Below are 22,805 nucleotides of genomic sequence, written 5' to 3' on the forward strand. Positions count from 1 at the left end.
TATCCCTATCTAAAATTATAGTGATATTATAGATATTAATTCAGTAATGGGTAACACTTGGCATAAAATAAATGCTCAATAAATTATAGCCATTATTCTGTGCAAATTTTGCTATGTTAAGCATTTCTTGTAAATGTAACTGTTAATGCATTTTGTTTCTTTTGACAGTTAGTGACCTAACTATAACGATTAATCAGGTGTTAGCCTGGTAATATGTAAGTGTGGGATAGGCTTGACTTCCAGAGAGTGAATGGTCATTAAACTGCATAAAGAAACAAATCTGTCTTTGGCTTGACATTGAGGTTGGCCTGCTTTTGCTATCATGCTTTTTTCAGGGTTTGCAATTCCACCTTGTAGATGTACCCCACCAGCATGCTGGAGCCTGTTAAGTATTTCTGCTGGCAGTGCCACACTTGGTCAGGAAAAGGACTCTGGCCAGAGTTCTGTCTGTGAATCCCATATCTGCCTCTTTCAATCTTTTAGCAAATGACATTTCTGTGGCTTAGTTCATTATTCTAAAACTAGAGGCTGGGTGCACAAAAATTTGTGCACTCGGGGGGGGGGGTGTCCCTCAGCCTGGCCTGTGCCCTCTCGCAGTCTGGGACCCCTCAGGAGAAAATGACCTTCTGGCTTAGGCCTGCTCCATGGTGGCAGAGGGCAGGCCCAATCCCTAGGTGCAGCCCCTGGTCGGGCTAAGAGCAGGGCCAATTGGGGAGTTGGGGCGCCGCCCCCTGTCATGCACAGAGCAGGGCGGATTGGTAGGTTGCGATGCCACCCTCAGTCACGCTCAGGGTAGGGCCAATTGGGGGGTTGGGGCACCGCCCCCTGTCACGCACAGAGCAGGGCCAATCAGGGGGTTGTGGCACTGCCTCCTGTCATGCACAGACCAGGGCCCATCAGGGGGTTGAGGAGCTCCCCCCTGTCACTCACAGAGTAGGGCCGATAGAGGAGTTGGGGCACCGCCCCCTGTCACACACAGAGCAGGGCGGATCAGGGGGTTGGGGCGCCGCCACTGTCACACTCAAGGCAGGGCCGATGGGGAGGTTATGGCTCTACCCCATCACACACAGAGCAGGGCCCGTGGGGTAGGGGTTGGGGCACTGCCCTCTATCACCCACAGAGCAGGGCCGATCAGGGGGTTGGGGCGCCGCCACTCTCCCACTCAGGGCAGGGCCAATGGGGAGGTTATGGCTCTAACCCATCACACACAGAGCAGGGCTGATCAGGGGGTTGGGGCGCTGCCCCCTGTCACACACAGAGCCACAGGGCAGTCAGGGGGTTGGGGAGCTCCCCCCTATCAGGCACAGAGCAGGGCTGATCAGGGGGTTGGGGCGCCTTCCCCTGTCAGGAACAGAGCAGGGCGGATAAGGAGGTTGTGGCCCCGCCCCCTGTCACACACAGAACCGCAGGGCGATCAGGGGGATTGGGTGCTGCCCCCTGTCACACTGATCCCGGTGCCGGGAGGCATATTACCCTTTTACTATATAGGATAGAGGCCTGGTGCATGGGTAGGGGCTGGCTGGTTTGCCCTGAAGTGTGTCCTTGATCAGGGTAGGGGTCCCCACTGCTGTGCCTGGCCAGTCTGGGTGAGGGGCTGAGGGCTGTTTTCAGGCTGGCGGGTGACTGAAGCTCCCAACAGCTCCTTTTTTTCATTTTTATTCTGGGCCAGCTTTAGCTTTGAGGCTTGACTCCAGCTCTTAGGCCTCCGCTGCTGAAAGCAGGTTTCTGGCCTTTGTTTACCTTCTGTATTTGAAACAATGTTGCGATCCTGCTGGCTGAAGCCCGGCGGACTAAAGCAGGTTTCTGGGGTTTTGTTTAGCTTCTGTATTTGTAACATAGTTGCTTAGAGTTGCAGCTCAGAGGCCTGCAGCGGCAGGCGGGGAATGTTGGAGTCCTCCGTCACTGAAGCAAGCAAGCCTTATGTTAGTTTCAAGCTGCCTGGCTGCTGGCCGCCATCTTGGCTGGCAGTTAATTTGTATATTGCCCTGATTAGCCAATGGGAAGGGTAGCGGTGTATGCTAATTACCATGTTTCTCTTTTATTAGATAGGATGAGGATAATAATAGGACCAAACTCAACGTTTTATTTGTGGGTTAAATGAATTGATACATATGAAAATAACTTAGGGACCCTCACATAAAAAGCTGTTGGTGAATGTTAGCTACCTATCATTCTTAGAGACCGCTAGGAATCTAACCTTTCTCAATTATTGAAGAGTGGGAATCTCAAAGAACCCTGTTCTTTCCCAAAACCTATGTTCAAGTTCTTAGGAAGTGACATTTGTATAATTCGGGAATTAATTTAATTCTTTCTAATAAAATTAAACACATATTTTAAAATTTGTTAACAGTGTTACCTAAACTCGACTATAGCTAAGCATTCTATTTGGCTTAGAATTTTACAATGGTTGTTTTTCACCAATTTATTGATCTTATTTTTCCCTCACTACTTTCCATTTGCAAAATAGATGGTCTCTGAGTTACAATTTCTTTTTTTTTAAAGGGAAGCTGAATATATAGACACACCCTTGAATACTTTATGTATAGCAGAAGTTGACCATTAAGATGTGACTGATCCAAAGTTCATATGCCCAAAGCTTTGAAAGGCCAAAACTCAAAACTCATAAAAATAAACTCATAAAAATTCTTCACAGGTTTGGATGTTTCTTACATTAACAATATTTAGAACAAAAAAAAAGGAAACTCAGTTTTGCAAAACCAGTTGTCAGTTGTATGTGGTTAGCCCATTCTCCCACCCTATCTCATTAAACTGTTTGACTATTTTCTTAAATGTTTGGGCACTACATTGTAAACCTAGGTTTAATCATCCTTCATAAACTAAACAAAATACCACCTTCAGACCAGTAGAACCCTGTCTAGATTGCACATAATTAGCCATGTGTATTTTTTGAGTCCTATCACATGCTGGGTGAGAATGCATTCCTCTCACTTTCTCTCTCTTAAAATAAAAAACAGTGGTGTCGAAGTCAGTGGTGACTTAAAGATTCTCAAGTCACCCTTAGCTATTTTTACACAGGTCAATACAGCTTACATTCCAGATTAGAAAAAGAGGAAATGATTTTCTTTCTCTTCCATTCTCACATAATTTACCTTGAATGAGAGTTGTTCTCAGCACATCTGTTCGTAAGACAGACCAATGAGATGCTTATAACAAAATAATGTTGTGTGATGAAGCACTTTAGGTATATGAAAAGTGAGTCTCCAAAGAGCCTAGAGCTGTAATTTGTATTTGTTTCTGAAGATGAACACCTGTAATTTTTTCCTTATGGTAGCTATCTTTACAAAATGAACAGTGATTTAGATTTATAGTTGAGAATTAATCCATATTAAATTTGAATTCTAAGGCAATTTCAAATAAGTAGAAATGCTTTGCAACAGGCAAAACTGGGAAAACAAGGACCACACCCAAGGGTAACCTTTCCTCCCCTAGCACACTGCTGGTCATGTGGTTCAGACCCCCATGACCTCTCATATTGCTGGTCATGCAGTTTGGACCCTTCCCTGACCTTTCCTCCCCAGGCATGTTGCTAGTCATGCAGCAGACCCACTTGGAGGGGTAACAAACAAGGGGACCAGAGAATAGCCCTTAGGCTTTAAGACCCCTGGGCAATGGGGTTCTGACCCATATCAAACCCATCCAGATCCCCGGGGTTTCAGGTCTAGTCCCAGAAAGGCAGCAAAATCAGACAAGTGACCCTGTGGCTGACATAGGAACCAGCTGCATTGACCTCCTGCCCTAGCACCACCAGCCAGTAGAGACCATGACCCTGAAAGACAAATCTGGAAAGCTGGTGACTATTCTTGTTGGGATCCTCCCCTGGGACCTCCCCTAAAATCCTGCCCTTAGCAGCTCTTAGGACAGAGGACCATTTGCTCTCCCTCCCAGGAGATGTCTCGTGCCTCTCCCCTCAGCTCCCCTCTCCTATCCACCACCCCCAGCACATTTTCCTTGTCTTTTTTTTTTCTCCTAAGCTCCAAGAGCCCTTCTTTTAGCTCTCTAACTTGTTTCCTGAGCCCATGTCTTCTACCACTCACTTCTATTTCTGCGACTTTCTTTTAAATTTTGTTGTTGTTGTTGTTAATCCTCACCCAGATATTTTTTCCATTGATTTTTAGAGGGAGTGGAAGGAAGAGAGGGAAAAGGGGGTGGGAGAGAGAGAGAGAGAGAGAGAGAGAGAGAGAGAGAGAGAGATCAATTGGTTGTTTCCACACTCACCCTAACCGAGCCAGGGATTGGACCTGCAACCCAAGTATGTGCTGCTACATTCAGATGTTATGGGCTGAATGTTTGTGCCCTCCTCCCCCAATTCATTTATTGAAATCCTAACTCCAATGTGATAGTATTGATTGGTGGGGTTTGCGGTGTGTGTGATTAAGTTGTAAGGGTGAGGCTCTCATGAATGGAATTAGTGACCATATAAAAAAGGCCTGAGAGCCCTGACTTATGTGGCTTAGTTGGTTGGGTGTCACCCCTCTGCACCAAAAGGTTGCCGGTTCAATTACCAGTCAGGGCACATGTCCGGGTAGCAGGCTTGATCCCTGGGTGTGCAAGAGGCAGCCGATTGATGTTTCCCTCTTACATCAGTTTCTCTGTCTCTCTCCCTCACCCTCTCTCTTCCTCTCTCTCTAAAAAATCAATTTTTAAAAAATCTTTAAAATAAAGGCTTGAGAGATCTCTCAGGCCCCTTCCACCATGTGAGAACACAACAAGAGGGCTGCCATCTAAAAGCCAGGTAGTGTGCTCTCACCATACATGCACTCTGCTTGAGCCTTGATCCTGGACTTCCCCACACCCAGAATGGTGCTTCTGTTGTCAATAAGCTGCCAAATCTATCTGCAGAACCTTGGGCAAACTAAGATAACAGTTCTAGACTACGATCTAAGATTAATGCAAACAGCTGTTTTGTAGTTTACAAAATGCTTTATAAGCATTATCGTTTTAATTGTTCGCTGCTAAGTTGTTCTCACAATGATCTATCTTTTACAGAAGGGAACAGGCCTATAAGAAATTATTTAGGTTATACTGATTAAGCTACAATCCTAAGTAAATAAGCAAAGTGGTCACATCATCTTGGAATTTATAATAGCCATAGCAATGAATTTATAGTCAGATATACAATTTAGATTTAAAGACAGCTGCTCTCTAAAACTTCAAGAAAGAATACACGTGTGCTCAGAGCTGGGTATTCCTAAGGGAGAGAGCCCAGAAAGAATGGGAGGTAATATAAAAAGTGAATTCTTACCATACAATTTTGAATAATTTCAAATATAAAGTACTATGGTCCCTTTACTGTGTAAATAAAAAAAAAAGGGAGGGTATACTGTGGAAAGTAACCTCACACGGTAATCTGATCATAAATTTCTAACTGGGCAGGTCGTGCCCAGGTACATAACTTCTTTAGAAAGAGGCTTGTATTTGCTGAGCGCTCTCCCTCTCAGGGACACACCTGCACCTCTCCCTTCCTCCTCTTGGCTACCTTTGCCTTTCTCTCCTAAACTCCAAGGCCCTTCTTCTGCCTCTACCTTGTTTCCCGAGCCCACGTAGCCCAGCTTGCTCACTTCTCCTACCTCCATAACGTTCTTTTTTAAAAAATATATTTTTATTAATGCCAGAGAAGAAGGGAGAGGGAGAGAGAGAAAGAAACATCAATGATGAGAGAGAATCATTGATCGGCTGCTCCTGCATGCCCCACACTGGGAATCAAGCCCACAACCGGGCATGTGCCCTGATGGGGAATCGAACCCTGACCTTCTGGTTCATATGTCTACCCACGCTCAACCAGTGAGCCACAACACTGGGCCTCCTTAACTTTCTTTCTTTCTTTCTTTCTTTTAAAAAGCTGAATTTTGCCTTAAGCAAGCCCTTTCCATTGTTTCTGTGCATCTAGGTTAAAATATTTTTGAAATGCCCCATTTCAGATCTTCCTTCTGATTTCACTCTCAAGAGAGCACCTGTAAACCAATCCCAAGTGACCATCATCAACAGTTTAACTAACCTAATATCTAGTTCCTGCTTTCCTTTCTCCCACCTTCATGTAACCTTCCTCATGTTCCCACCTTAATCTCAAGTGCATAAAAGAAACTGCAAGCTGTTCTGACAAGCATTTATCTCAGTCTGAGGTCTTGCTTCCAGGTGTATCCTTTGTTTCACTCAATTTTTGTATAAAAATTCTCTACAGGCGTGGTGTTCTTATGTAGACAAATGCATGCAATCCAATTCATGTAGGCTGTTTCATTCAGATGTGGATCCTAGAGCCTCACTCTAAACAGGCTGAGTCAGATTATCTGGACCTCGGCTTGTAGGGGAGCAAAATTTGCCACCCTAAGATGTGTTTCTGTCATGAGGATAGTTTAGGCTGATTATTTTTTAAAAGACAAAAGACTCAGGAAGAAACTTTGACCTTCCCTCTATCTGCCTGAGAGAATTTAGATAGATGACCTGCTCCCTGAAGGGAGCAATTACCATAGATAATTACAGTATTGAGGCAGGATAGTAAGAAGCTAGGGAAATTCCTTGACAGGTGTAATAAGGGAAACTGAGACAAAAGAATTCAACAAAGTTAAACAATTTGAGCCAGCTAATGAATCACAAGGTTTTATCTTCCCTCACCAAGGGCACTTAGGAGTAAATGGTTTACACATTGCAGACCATCCAGGGGCTGAGCACTCATGGTCCCATTCTTTCCTCACGGTCCCTATCCTTTGGTGATGGTCCTTTCAAAATGAAACTAACCAGAAAACAACCCTGACCCCTCCAGATGCACATTTTGATAAATCAACATATTGAAGGACACACTTAGAAAGCTAATGATTATTCTCTTAAGACCCTCCTCTTGGATCCTGACCGCCCCCCCCCCCCAACAAAGGACCCTCGTGCCCTCTCTCTAGAGCAACATACATCTTTCTCCCTTAGCTGCATCTCTCTGCTCTCTTTTTCTTAAACTCCAAGGGTCCCCCCAAAAAGAGAATCTAAAGTTTTATTCCAGATCCACTATTGGTGATAACTGAAGAATTATGAATAATTTGAAGGAGTAAAATAAAGTTTACTATACTTTTTCTCTCTTTTTCTTCGTTTCATTCTCTCATTCTTTCTTTTCTTTCTCTCTCTCTCTTTCTTTGTTTCTTTCTTCTCTCTCCTCTCTCTCTCTCTCTCTCTCTCTCTCTCTCTCTCTCTCTCTCTCTCTCTTTCATGTGGAACTTGATCACTAAAGATATAGACAAATAATCTTGGCAACAACCTCAAAAAATTGAACATAACTACATTAGGACTTAGGAAAGAAGGTATTTGTCATTATCACCCTGTCTCTGTTTACTGTAGAATAAAAAAGAATTCTTTTATTTCTCATGACTTTTCTCTTATTTTGACAAGATTATTTAACTTGTCAATGATGACCACAGACATCTGGATTTCAGTAAGGCCACTGGTAATATTTCTCATTACATTTATTTATTGTTTTATTTTTTATTGATTTTAGAGAGAGGAAGGGTGAGAGAGACATTGATTTGTTGATTTTTTTGTTCCACTTATTTATGCACTAGGGACCCGGTGCATGAATTCGTGCACCTTGAAAGGAACTGTGGTCCACAAGGTTGCCGTGGGCACAGGGGCAGGTCTCGGCCCATCCTCTGAGCCCCCACCCAGGCCCTCTCTCCGTGGCCCCTTGTCCCCTGTCTGCTGGCAGCCCTGCTCCTGCTGCTGCTGCTCCCACGTGCTGATGACACTGGCCCCGCTCACACCCGCTGATGGCATGGAGCAATCGGGGCTGGTGCCAGCAGCAGGTGCGAGCACCATCAACGGGTGCGAGCGGCAGCTGCTGCCCCAGATTGCCCCTCAGGAGCAGGGGGATGCGGAGAAGCCCTGAGGGGTGATTGGGGCCAGCAGCCACCACTGACGGTGCCAAGTGATCTTGGCCGGTGCCAGGCGCTGGAAGTGGGTGCAAGCAGGCGCAGCACCAGCAGCAGGTGTGAGCACCAGCTGGGACTGCAGCGCATGGGAGCAAAGGATTTTCAGTAACCACCAGAGGCTCATCCCAATGACAGTGACTGGCTCCCTTTCTTTGTCTGGTGTCCCTGGTCATTTGCTCTACCGCCTGCTACTGAAACCCACCATGTTCCTTGCATGCCCCCTGGTGGTCAGCGCACGTCATAGCTACCAGTTGTTTGGTTGTTCCACTGTTTGGTTTATTTGCATATTAGCCTTTTATTATATAGGATTCATTGGTTGCAGAGTTGTGTCAAAAACCGAAAGGTATTATTGGTCTTCACCCTAACACATGCACAGTTCAGCCCCCTGAACATCTGAGGCAGTGACTTTGCCCTCATTATAATAGCAAAAAAAACCAAAAAACAAAAAAACCACTCCTGGGTGGAGATTTAACATGCTAATGAGACATGTTACATGTGAAGAAGCATACAGTTGTACTGTGCAAGTGTCCAAGAGTCCTCGCCTCTACATACTTAAAAGTCATTCTTAGAAGTCATCTTTCCAGACTCAACTGCTTTAAAACTGTTCCCTGGATTTTGTTTGGGAAACAGAATCTCTCTTTCTCCCTTTGGATGCTGTTTCCCTCACACAAATGAGCTTTTTAATAAACCTTTCTCCTGAGCACTATTTGTGTGTGTGTGTGTGTGTGTGTGTGTGTGTGTGTGTGTGTGATGAACTCTTGATTTCCCAAGAACCCAGATGCTGGTAACAGAGTAATTTTAATTGACTATATTCTCATATTGAGACAACAATGAATTATATTGTAAACAAAGATAAAATTACTTTAGTCTATATTAGTACAAGTACAGTATGACAAGCAAGAAAGATGAAAGTTCAAGGTGTGAGGAAATTTGGCCATTACTTGATTTGTTGTTTACCAGGAGTATACTTTAATATGAATGCACAAAACAAACACAAAACAGTAACAACAAAAAGAAAAAACTACTGTAAGGCCAGAAAATTGGAAGAGGTGATTAACAGACTAAGAGCTCTGTCACATGAAGGAAAGCAGAGAGAAGCGGAAAAGCGTAGTGAGAGGAAAATGACTGGGAAAGGTAGATTTTCTGGTTTCTAATGTGTAAAGACCAATCATATGGAAGAAGAATTACATTTTGTGTTATTCTAAAGGTGGAAGCAAAGGCAGTGGGTGGAAGCAGATGGGGTGTGTCAGCTCCAACTAAACAAACATTGTTTTTTAAAGAAATGACATCTTTTTAAAAAGAAAAATATTCTTGAATTCTGAAGTTTACACAAACTTGGACAATGATCTGCTGAAAGTGCAAAAAAAGTTATTTCTTCATTGGGCGGTAAATTAGGCTAACTGACCTCCTTCTAATTCTAAATGTTCACAATGGTCTCTTCTTAATTTATCCTGAAGATATGTGGGACTTGGTCCCTGCCTAGTCTATGCCCGTATAACCCTCATCATGCAAAACTCGTATAGTTTCAGACATTGTGATCACTCACAATTAACATTGGAATATGTCTATAAAAGTGTTAGGGTGTGAGACTGACTTTTCCTTTCTTGTTATTGGGATCATGAAATATTAGATTTCTCTCACGACTATTGGATAGAAACACACTTGTCTCTCATGGGATTGATAAGGGTTGGAAATTCTTTAGAAAGAATTGTGTTTGGTGTTTTGAGTTTTCCCCCCTAAATTTAAAAGTATAATTTATTTTATTAAATATAAACATGTATGTAGTTGTGGTATTGTATGTCATTTCCAGTTGTGTTGTAGAAATTGTACAAATAATTGTTTGAAAATTTAAAATAATTGTTTGAGATGACTAGCTTTTTAAGGTGTAAAATGCTTTGAGACCATAATCTGTGTAAAAAATAGTTACAAATACAGAAAAGAAAGCTGATATAGTACAATAAACTGAGTAGCCTTATGCTTATCCTATTAAACAAGTGTTTCCCTTATCCTGTATAATAAAAGTGTAGTATGCAAATTTTCCCCTCAATGGGGAGTTGTCAGGGAGTTCAACCAGGAGGCAGGGCTGGCTGGGGGAAGGGAGGGAGGCCCCAGCTGGCAGCCAGCAACAACTAGGGACCCTACCAGTGCATGAATTTCATGCACTGGGCCTCTAGTACTATATATCTAAAGGGAATAAATGCTAAACACAAAAGCAAAAACAAAACACTTCCTAAACTCAAGAGTTCCTGTGATCTCAGTGGTCAGTTCACTAATCTTATACTCTAATCGCTACCTAGAATTGACCAGTGGTTGTGGCTCCAGATTATTTTAAGTTAATATGCAGATATCCTTTGTTTTATTAATGACTTTGGATTTCATGAAATAATTACTCTTTTGTGGTTTTCACTTGAGAACTCAATATTTATACTACATCTGTCACATTTACTGAATTACAATAAATATAAAGTCAACTATAGTCACTTTTCCTTATTTAATGAAGGGTCACATAAGGATAAAATATCTTAACACATGTGATTTTTATTTTTAAAACTAATTGCACTGAAACCTATTATTTTCTTCGTGATTTATAATTTTAGTTTTAGATATTTAAGGTCATTCTATCAATCTCTTCAGAATCAGAATCATTTTAATTTACTCAAGAAGGTTTTAGCTTTCTGCCTGTATCAACTTGGTTTAAAGAAACTTTCAAAATTTACAGAACTCCTCTTTTAAATTATTTTAATATGATGTCAAGTAAACTAAGCTTGCATCAATTTACCGTTGTTTTTTTTTTTTTTTTTTTTTTTTAAACACACATCTAGTAATATTTCTCCACACATCATTAAGCCTATAATTGACATTCTCTGAACCATGCTGTTCATGAGCATGCATAGTTAGGAAGCAATGCAATTCAGGGACTATACACAATGAAAATATGAGGCCATTAAGAAAATAATAATTAAATAGAACACCTGGGCACCTGTAAGCCACTATGCCAGAAATTTGTAGTTACTATTCAACATCCTTGCTGTCCTTCCCCTCCTTTCTTAAAATGGGACATTCTCCCACAACACCCCAATTTTATTCAAGTGTCCTTGTGGCACAACTAAAAGATTACATCTACAGCTTCCTTCTTTACTAACCGTGACCATGTACATGAATGCTGGCTGATGAGACAGGAAGACAAGCTACGGTGAGGCTGCTGGAAAGGTTCCTTGCATGAAGCTAAGTCAGCTGGGAGGAGCCCCTTGCTTTTTGCCGCTTGCTCTTTCCTTCCCCTTGCCCTTCGTCCTGCTGCAACATGTGCATGGAATTTGGAGTTATCTTCTCGCTTTGTGGATAGGCATAGGAGGATGTGCAACAGAAAAATGAAAGGAGCTTAAGTTGCCTAATGACATTATGAAGTCATTTTAGCAATCTGATGTCTGCCTCTGTACTTGTTCTTCTGTGAGCAGAAAAACACTAACTCGTTTTAGCTGCTGAAGTCTATTCCTAGTTATGAGTAACCAAACACAACTCCTAACTGATGACACTCGGTGACATAGCAGGTGATTGTATGAAATTTCCATGTCTGTAATGATGGTAAAATTATTTATTCTGCATGAGATCCAATGCAAGTAATCTTTTGCAGAAGGATGACACAGAATTATAATGAAATAATTCTTGTGTCATCTAATAGATCAATCACCATGGAAATATATAATTTTGTGATTTAATAACTGTTATAACTATTTTACTCAAGTAAAATAGCCGCCATTGGTGAAATTAAAAGCTACTTGTTCTAGAGTCATGAACAGGTTCCTAAATATTTCTGCCAGGAAAATTATGGCAAGGACAGAGGGTCCTGTTCTGTTACATGGAAACACAGACCTGGCATTGGAAAACCACCCATTATCCTTTCAAAGTGGTGTCAAACAGACACTAGTGTCCCTTATGGATTCTCTGTTGCTTTTTGCCATGAGAATTGATAGAGTCCGAGAGTAAGAGAAAACATTCTAACAAAAGAGTGAGGTCATTGGAGAACAGCTCTGTCTAATTCGATATTTGATGCAGCAAAACCACCTTGTTGATATCTAATTAAAGATAAAATACTAATAATTGACTAATTTCCACTACTATACTCAGTCTCACCTCCCACCCACCTTTCCTCCAGACAAGAGAAAGAAAATTAATTATAAATGAAACAAATCTGCAAAGTCACATTTATTCCCTTTCACCACTAGTTCTCAAACTCATAATTTTGACCTTTGCCACACATTTGAGCCTTTCCCCTTTACTCATCCTCCAGCTTCTAGGTGCTCACCCATAAATGCAACCAGAGTAGGTAGAATCTGATGGCAGTTGCATTTGGTGCCTGAAATGCCAGGAACTCAGTGGTGAGCCACCAGGTTCCTCTTTCATCCCCGAGGGTGGACATTGGACCTTTTCTTTATTTCCTGAGTGGCTCTAAGATGGAGGCTTTCTCCTGGCTGCTGTGTGGACTGTAGGACTCTGTGCAGAGGCTGGAAAAAGTGAGAGGTAAAGAGAAGCAGACCATTAATTTAACTCCTGAGAAACCATAAATAATAATCTCCAAGTAACATAGTATTATTTAAGCACTGGAAAATCATTTAGTTCTGTGGTTTAAAGAAATGGCTGTATAACTTTACAAAGAAAAACATATCTCAGAATTCCAGTATCTCAAACTGACAACAGCCAATAAAAATGGAGCTCCTCTGATTAAAGTTTGAAATAAATAGCAAAGCTCCACCTTCCTCAATCTTCCCCACTTCCCTGAAAGCAACTCTTTTGGCTCTCCAAGAAAGCTCTGAGTCCCACATGACTCTCTTTTTTTTTTTTTAAATATATTTTATTGATTTTTTACAGAGAGGAAGGGAGAGAGATAGAGAGTCAGAAACATCGATGAGAGAGAAACATCGGTCAGCTGCTTCCTGCACACCCCCTACTGGGGATGTGCCCGCAACCCAGGTACATGCCCTTGTCCGGAATCGAACCTGGGACCCCTCAGTCCGCAAGCCGACGCTCTATCCACTGAGCCAAACCGGTTTCGGCAATGACTCTCAAAATGAACAGAGTATGGTCTAGTAGCTTCTTGCCTTCTTTACATCCTTCCATCTCCTTCTACCATTTTACAACTTGGATGCTGGATGAGGAAACCGAGACTAGAGAGTTTCAGCCATTTCCCCAATGTTACACAATTAGAGGGAAAAGAGACGCTAGACTGTCCTTTTTTTTTTTTCCTTTTTCAAAACACAATGCTGTCTGGATACAAAGGGAATAATTAACACAATTTCAAACTTCTTTTCAAGTAATTTCCCACTGAATATATTAAACTGCAAAGAGAGTGGGGTTTGTCACATAATTTTGGATTACTTCAGAAATGGAAGATAATCCTGGCTAATCATTCAGGGAGTAATTCAGGGACTTGGTCAGAGATTGCATGAATATTTATTATCAACTAACTGTGTGCTCAGAATTCTAGAAGATACAAAAGAAGCATAAAACATGGTACCTTAAAGAACTATTTTATTAGGCAGACTGTGCGTGTGCATGTGTGTGTGTTGTGTGCATGTATGTTTAAAAGATGGTATCAATTGAACTATGTAGATTTAATAAAAACTTTATTGTACTCAGCGAAAAGGAAGAAGACAGATTCTCTTATTAATAGAGAGAGAGAGAGAGAGAGAGAGAGAGAGAGAGAGAGAGAGAGAGGAGATACATTTAGGAATTTAGTTATTTGGATTTTGCTCTTTGAAGCTATCAGCAGGTTGATGGAGCTGTGGCTGTTCAAAGCCTCATGGCCTGTCAAATTCCTGCAAGGTAGAAGCTTAAGAATTTTTCAGAGAAAGATAGGTATCATGGGGTAAAATAGATGTTATATGAAAAGAGAATGCAGAAATGGCACCAGGAGCTGGGAATGTTCTAACTACTGTCTTTCCTAAAATTAGACTCAGTAAAATGTCCTTCAAAACTTTAGACTCATAAGTCACTTTCTAAGCTGTGTGAGGGGTTTAAATTGTGTTTAATCAAACTTTTCTAGAATAAGTCAGAGTAAATCGAAACAAATTGCCTGGCAGAGTGTATAGTACATAGAAAGCAAAAAAAAACCCCAATATATTTCATTATTATGTTGAAATATTATAATTTCTGGAACCCAGGATTCCACATGGTTAAAGTTATAAAATCAAAACTTCAAAGCTGCTGGGCTTCTCAATAGGTTGTGTACAGGAAGAGACACTGAGTAGAACTGGGGAGCCGGAAGCCATGGTCCCATTTCTTCTTCCACGTGTTCAGTTGCCCTCAGTTAAGATCAACAGAAAGAAGCCCCAGTTTTCTTTTCTGATGGTTAGAGAGAAGATTGTGATTTCAAAGATGTCTTTTACCTTTAAATTTATGTAAACCTGTGGTTGAATCAAAAGTCTCGTCTAATTGGCAAGTATTTTTAAAATTTGAATTCCTCCATAAATTTATATGACTTTAAAATAAGAAAACACACACAAGTTCTATGTGAACTTTTTTTCATATTAGCTCTCTAGCCTTGCACTGTATGTGTAAACTCATTTCAGTGACTTCCAAATGATCATCACTGATTGAGAGACAAGGGAATTTTACTTTCTAACTCATATAACATGTGGGAAGTGTATGATTGTTTTCCTTGACTTTAACAAGATCTTAATTCTATCTGAAAAGCTGACTTAACACAAGTTTGATCTTGTACGTGTGTTATTATTGAGAATGGGTCTGTTTTTCTATTTGATAGAAAATAGGATTGTGTTCTGATGAGAGAGACATTTAAAATTAGTTTCCCAGACCCTATGAGCCCATCAAAACCTCACCGATGGGAGAGGAGAAAATGTCAGAGAACTTCATACAGTTGGCTTTGTTTCTTCTGTCTACACTTTTCTCCTGATACCTGCTTCCTGGCATTGCCTCTGGTGCTTCAAAAGGAAAACATGTTGCAAAATGATATATTAAAGCACTATACAATATTTTAATAATTTTTTTAAAAAAGGAACAACTTTCTCTGCTCTCCTATTGCTGACCTCTCCAGCTCTGTATTCACCCCCCAATTCCTCAGGCCATTGCAGTGTTTTTCTGGGGAACAAAAGCAAAACAAAACAAAACAACAACAAAAATTTTTGGTGCTTTAACAGGTTGAGATTTCCACCTGTCTTCTCACAAATTCAAGGATTCACACTGCAAAGACAGACACATGTATTTTGAGCAAAAACAACAAGGAAAAACAAGAAGCTGTGTTCTCTTCTATATGTCACAGTGTTTTTAAAATTGCCCAACACTTGGTAACCATGTCTTCTGCCCCAAGGCAAAACTTTAGAACTATATCTTCTTAGGATAAGCCCATGACAAATGACTTCTCTGCTTTTGACATTGTTACAGTCTATAATCACATAACGCAAGGGGAAAATCTGACTCTAAAATAAGATAGTATTTTATTTGTTAGATAACTTCTGTTTGGAAAAAAACAAATTCAAGATGAAACATGATTATTCTGGCATAATTATGGTTCATCTTGGATTTAAGCATTGCTTAGTAATGATTTCATGTTTCCTTTCTTATTCCCCATTTTGATGGTTAAATTTATATGACAACTTGATTGGGATAAGGGATGCCCAGATAGCTGGTAAAAATTATTTCTGGGTGTGTCTGTGAGGATGTTTCTGGAGGAGACTAGCATTTGATTCAGTGCATTGAGTAAAAGTTGACCTCACCAATATGGGTGGCCATCATCCAATCCCTTGAGGCCTGGAATGAAACAAGAGGCAGAGGGAGGGTGAATTATCTCTCTCTCTCTCTGGAGCTGTGATTCTTCTCCTGCCCTCTTTCTCAGGCCTTCAGAATCCAGAAATTGTATCAGCATCCTCCCCTCCTCAGCCCCGCCCTCCCTCTGCTACACACCTTACTCCAGATATTTCTCAGGCCTTTGGACTTGGGCTGAAGTATACCCCTGTCTTTCCTGGCTCTCCAATTTACAGATAGCAGATCATGGGGCTTCTAGGCCTCCTTTACCAGGTGAGTAAATTTCTAAAACTTCCTCTTATATGTGCCAATATATCTGCTATTGTTTTAGTTTCAGGAGAATCCTGACTAATAATCTGTCCATCATTTTCTTTTATTCTGGGTCTTGCATATAAAATCCACATGTACTTATCCATTTTCAATAACATTGCTCTCAAAAATGTTTTTCTGTTAGGTTTCTGTGGGATATTAATCTTTTTTAAACTTCATAAAAAAAAACAAAAAAAAAAACCCACAAGGATCTCCTGGCTGGCGTGGCTCAGTGGTTGATTGTGGACCTATGAACCAGAAGGTCATGGTTGGATTCCGGGGCAGGACACATGCCCAGTTGCTGGCTCAATTCCCAGTAGGGGGTGTGCAGGAGACAACTTATCAATGATTCTCTCTCACCATTGATGTTTCTATCTCCCCCTTTCTCTCTGAAATTAATACAAATATTTTAAAACAAACAAACAACCCCCCTCCCACCAGGATCAACACTAAAATCTCCCAGGATATGTTATCTTTCTCTGCATTAGAAAATGTATTATTAATGTTTTATGTCCAGTTTAGTAAAAATGCAAATGTGTGGTTTCAGGTCAATTTTCCAACATCCTTACAATTGTGGTGAATGGCCTAAAACTATGTTGGTTTTAACAGTTTCTGAAGTAAATACATCAAGTAACAGAAACCAGAGGAATTATATAGTAGTGACACAATCCCTTAAACAAGTAGCCCTCAACATTAGAAGACTCCAGTCTGGTGCCTGAGAAAAAATCATCACTGTTATGATTGCAAAACAGGAGGAGGGAAGAAGTTGAAACTTAAATGAGGTTTTTCCTTCTAGAACTAAAAAGCAGATCAATCCAAATGGCGAGTGGAATGGACTTTCTTACAAACGGTGGGCTCCCCATTACCGGAAGGATTCAGACAAAACAGATGGTCACTAATCTGGGGGAATCCTGCACGGGGTGGGAGATGCACGAGGGGAGCTGGAGCCCTTTCTAATGCCCAGATTCTGTGGTCCTAGCAACCATATGGTGAGGGCATTAAAAACAGGACTGAGAGAAAAGAGACAGTGTTAACCCCTCACTTTTCTTCCAGTTTCTCCCTACTTACTGGCTCCCCAGAAAGGCATCTTTTCTTCACAACAGAGATGACAAATTTAACTGGTATGTTTAACCTCATCTATAATCTCCTAGCCTATTTTCCAAGTTTGTTTCTGTAGTCTTATAGACATCATTTAAAAACCATTAATAATTGGGACCATGAACTATGTTTTCAAATGTTCTGAGACATCGTCTCAAGGATGAGGCATGTCAGGTGGCTGGAGCCTGGAATGGAGAAGAATACGAATTGCCCTCAGTTTGTGGCAGACGGGAAGAGCATAGGAGAGTATTCCCTGTTCACTTGGTTTTTACCTGATGATTTACAAGGTATGTAAATTAGGAGACACCCACAGAAGGTACATTTAATGACATTTTAATGCATCACAGAATTTATGACAAGGCATGAATAGCTTGTGCATTCAACCATTGGAAGCAGATGCTGCAATAATTCTACTTAATACTTAGAAGCAAAGTAAAGCGTATTGTTTTTTGTACAAATGTTTATGAAACATTAATAAGAATAATATGCACCATTCAATGCTGAACATATAATCTGAAATCCTTTCCGATAAATATTTATAAAGGAGACATTTTGGTTCTCAATGTAAGCTGATTTTAAGCCCAGATTATGACATGCTGCATGGTTTCCTTTTTCTGGGTATATATATTTAACTAGATTGAGACTAAGTGACTCTCAGAGCAGCGCCACTTTTTACTGTACCTACTTGGTGAGAGCCTAAAGAGATTGCTTTGAATCAATTCATAAAATATACTCTCTACTACAAAAGCTCAGCTAGTGGCTTGGAAATGGGACTTCTACTACTGTGTAGCTAGTAACTACTTACTGTGTTGGGAAGAATTAATGAGCTTCATTAAGCTCAAGGAAGTACACAGCTTCTAAATTATATAGCAGGACTTGGTAATAATTGTAAAAATGCCTTTTCCATCAATGCCTAAAATGTTTGTTTGGTTATTCACAATGACCAATTATAGATATTAAAGAGCTAGAATATATTTGAGAAAAACCTCTATTTTTCAGTATTATGGCAAACGTGACTTACTGTTTAAAATGCTATAGTTCTTTACTACTAACTACGGTTGCAAGACTCTTAGTCACACCATTTTCTTTCTGGCAGTATCTTTCCCATTTGCAGTTGTATTATGTTTCTTTTAATGACTTTCACTTGCCAATGTCAGGTTGTTGTTTTTTTTTCCCTCCTCCCCTTAATAGGGGAACCACTTTGAAGAAATAGGATACTCTGAATGTGATTTTCTTCCAGTTAAAATGATCCTAATTGCTGATTGATCTTCAACATTGCAGTACTGTCTACCCTTAGTTCCTGAGTTTGGTCAAATATGTCAAGATTATAAAACGAATTATTTTTATAACTTTATTTATGTAAGCACTTAAATATGCAGTAAGTCTATCCATATGGCAGATTTAGGTTTCTGAAGTAATACAGTGAATTTATTGAGGAGCATCAGACAAAACATGAGCCTTGGGAAAAGTGAAAGGGACTTCATGGTCTAAAGAATATTCCACAGCAACTAAATGGAGAAAACACAGATTGAAGGTGGTTTGGTGCGATGCATCACAGAGACTTAAAAGAAATGCTGAATTTCCACATTAATACGAGGTACTACTTACATATGCCTAACCCATTTGAGTGCAATGTGATTGGTCATTTAAATTGGCCTGAGACATTCGGTCACAGCATAATGATGCTTGCATTCTGTAATCCATTGCTGCATGTGTTTTCACTTAAAAATGCTGAGGTTTGCCCTAACCAGTTTGGCTCAGTGGATAGAGTGTCGGCCTGCAGACTGAAAGGTCCTCGGTTCGATACCAGTCAAGGACATGTACCTTGGTTGCAGGCACATCCCCAGTGGGAGGTGTGCAGGAGGCAGCTGGTTGATGTTTCTCTCTCATTGATGTTTCTTACTCTCTATCCCTCTCCCTTCCTCGCTGTAAAAAAAATCAATAAAATATATTAAAAAAAAGAATCGCTCCTCAAAAGGAGGACACAATATTTTAAATAAATGCTGAGGTTTGTAACCTCTGATCGTTGTGCTTATCTTGGATTTCCAAACATTTCTACACACACTAGATGGCCAAATTTGAAGAGATCTATATAAAATGTTAGGAAATATGACACACATTCAAATATTTAAAAAGCTATTTTTGAACAACTCTTACCCTACTAACTACCAGAAATCAAGACATTGTAAAACAGAATTGGTGAAAGTTTCTTCTTTTTCAATTTTCATGAATCTTCTGTATGTTATGAACTTATCTAACATATTGAAAGCGTTCAACAAATTTTATCTCAATTATACCTAGCATACCTCTGTGAAATAAATTTTATCACCAAAGTAAATGTTTACAAGAATATAGTACTAAAGAGCATTGATACTTAAGCAGATATGTGTTTTAATTGGAATAAATTAGGGTAAATAGAATTTTCATTAGAAAATATCAATGGTTATTTTGAAGTACAAATTGACATTATAAAATAAAGGCTTCACAAATGTTTGAATTTTATCTGTATCACAAACTTTGAAGAGAAAGAATGGCAAATAATGAATATAATCTAAATCCCATTTAAAAATAGTTAGAACCCAGCCAGTGTTGCTCAGTGGTTGAGCATGGACCCATGCCTCAGGAGATCATGGTTCGATTCCCAGTCAGGACACATGCCCAGGTTGTGGGCTCGATGACCAGTGGGGGTGTGGGGGTGCAGAAGGCAGTCAATCAATGATTCTCTCTCATCATTGATGCTTCTATCTCTCCCTCCCTTTCTCTTCCTCTCTGACATCATATATTTAGTAAATAAAAATAGCTAAAAACAGAGCGTATGGTTTAAATAAACTTCAGAGTAAGTCTAAGTTGATAGTGTTTCTGAATCCAACTGTGGTCTAAGTTTACCTAATAAAGTTGTAAATATATTTCTTTTAAGTCCCTTTATTTTAATTCCCTCATTAAACTCTACATTAACAGCATTACCAGGAGACTGGGTCTAGTTCATTGTCCAGGCTGGAACCCCATGCCAGCCACTGATTATTCATACATACAGGCCCATGTGACCCCAACAGTCACTAAAATACTATCCTCCTCTTATCTCCTACCTCCATCATCATTTGTGATCTAAGGTCCTCTCACTGCTATTACCCCCAACCCTTTCTAAGATTGTCCTCTCTCTATTGTTCTCACTTGGAGCCTGGAAGAGACCTAGATGACAAAGTTGCAGTAGCAATTTTATATATTCTAGTGCATTGAGTACTCACCATAATCCTATTTGGAGAAATCAGAGAAAAAGGTTAGAAAGGTTAAATACTTTTCCCAAAGGCACATAGCTAGTGTTGAGACCAGTTTCTGATTTCAAAACCCCATTTCCCCAACTGAATTACAGTACTTACAGCATGAATGCCCAGTGAGTATGTACTCGTACGTGCAAAACTCTAATATTTTCCTGAGGCTAGTACCATATCTACCAGGATGGTTCAAAGATTATCAAAGGCATTGCACTATTTAATTTTCTAAGAGATGATGAACTAAGCCTAACGTCCTCAATTAGTCAGGGAAATGGACTATTTAATGAAAACCATAAATCTTTTCAGATATATTTTTAAATGGATATTTTTGAAGTGTGAAATCCAATAGAGTTCTGTGGGCAAAAGTTCTTAATCAATTGCTTCTATGATAATTTATTTTCTCTAAAAACATACCTTTGTACTTGACATTGACATGTGAATGGAGAGAGAGAGAGAGAGAGAGAGAGAGAGAGAGAGAGAGAGAGAGAATAAGCTGGAAGAAATAAAAGAATAAGTGACATTAGGAAAAGGCATGTGAAAATGTGAAACTGAAATTATGGATTGCTGGGACTGCTATTCTTATAAATTATTTTCCTGGATATACCCTTATGACATGCTTTCATAAATATTTTCTTTGTCTCACTAAATAAAGTTCAAACTCCTGATGTTTGTAAGGTAGATATAGTGTGATTTATTATAATAACATACCCAGTGTTTCACATTTAGTTGTTGCTCAAAATAGTTACTGAGTCAATAAATATTAATGAAAGAGTAAACTTTAACTCTTGTGTATTATATGCTACACCATATCTGCTTGACTATGAATTGTCCATCATCTTTGAGTCATGAGTATAAGGAGCACTAATAAAATCTATGGAGCAAAGCTGTATTAATCAGAGCAAAGTCCTTAAAGATAGGTTTGCAAGTTCGCATTATGTGTGTAAGAGTAAGTGAGTTACAAGTATGTGTGTATTTTAGTGCTTGTAGTCTTACCTCCTACAGTGGATTTTCAAACATACATTTTTCTGTAACTTATTTGATTGAACAACATTTACATTATACTTTTAGGATCACCTATAGTGCACAGGTGTTCTAAAAGTAATTCTGAACCTTGGGAACCAGAGAAAAAAGCTCCTGGATTCTGTTTCTTCATACCAATGGCTGATAGAGGTGACAGGGGTGATAAGAAGGTGCCAGAATCCTGGGCTCTGATATTGCTGATGGTGATAAGCAAAGAGAGACCATCATTCTTGAGCAGGGGTTTGAAGCCTTAAATGCTGGACTTGTTCAGGGATACTTACATTTTATTCTTTACTTGTATAACAATTAAATAGCTTTTATTAATCAAATTCTAACCACTAATTTCTGTATGTATTTGCCGGGGTCCAACCCCAGCGGGTCCAGGGGTCCCCAAAGGTGTGGACGGAGTCAGCGAAGAAGGAATGACACAGAGGCAGCGTTCAGTTGATCAGCAGCCTAGCCAGGATCTCTAGCCAGGATCTCTAGCCAGGATCTCTAGCCAGGATCTCTAGCCAAGTTCTGGTCAGGATCTCCAGCAAAGTTCTGGTTAGGATCTCCAGCCAGGTTCTGTGTCCATGTTCTCTTGCTAGGTTCTCCAGCCAGGTTCTCCAGGTTCTCCTGCCAAGTTCTGTTGCCAGGTTCTGTCCAGGTTCTGTTGCCATGTTCTCTCACTAGGTTTTCCAGCAGGTTCTGTTGCCAGGTTCTCCAGCCAGGTTCAGTCACCAGGTTCTAGTCAGGTTCTCTTGCCATGTTCTATCCAGGTTCTTCAAGCGAGGTTCTCTCGCTAGGTTCTGTCTCTAGGTTCTGTGGCCAGTTTCTGTCCAGGATCTTTTGCCATGTTCCCTCCAGCGAAGTTCTTCTGTCTCTAGGTTCTGTGTAGGTTCTGTGTCTCTTGGTTCTGTCTTCTAAGTTCTGTGTTGTTACATCTGTATTTATACCAGTTGATTCCAATCCTATCAATCTCTATTCCAAAGGTTAGGGCGTTTCTTATCTCCACTCCAGGGAGTAAAGATTATGTAGCTTAAGCATGATTGTTCATAGTTAAAGTGATTAATTACCCACCTGGCACTTAGTTAAGAGGTTTTATTCCCTCCCTAACTTCAGGGGAAAATCCCTACCTGGGGAAACAACCTTTCTCAGAGACCTTGGTTAAAACACATAGTGCCAAGAAGGTGAGCAAACATATTAAGAACAGCATGCCATATATGCCAGGTCCCTTGAAACAGCAAGCATGGACCGGCTCCCGGCATGTATTGAAAAAACATCTTTTAAATTTATTTATAAACACAGTATTTGTTAGAAGTGCATTAAACTTTTAAAATCAACCAGGCTAGGAACTTCTGATTCTGGATCAAAATGAAATAAATTCATTTCTCCTTATTGCTCCAGATGAGGACTGCTCAAAACACTAGAGATTATGTAT

This window comes from Myotis nattereri, assembly GCF_964212035.1.
Source record: "Myotis nattereri genome assembly, chromosome: 1".
NCBI lineage: Eukaryota > Metazoa > Chordata > Mammalia > Chiroptera > Vespertilionidae > Myotis > Myotis nattereri.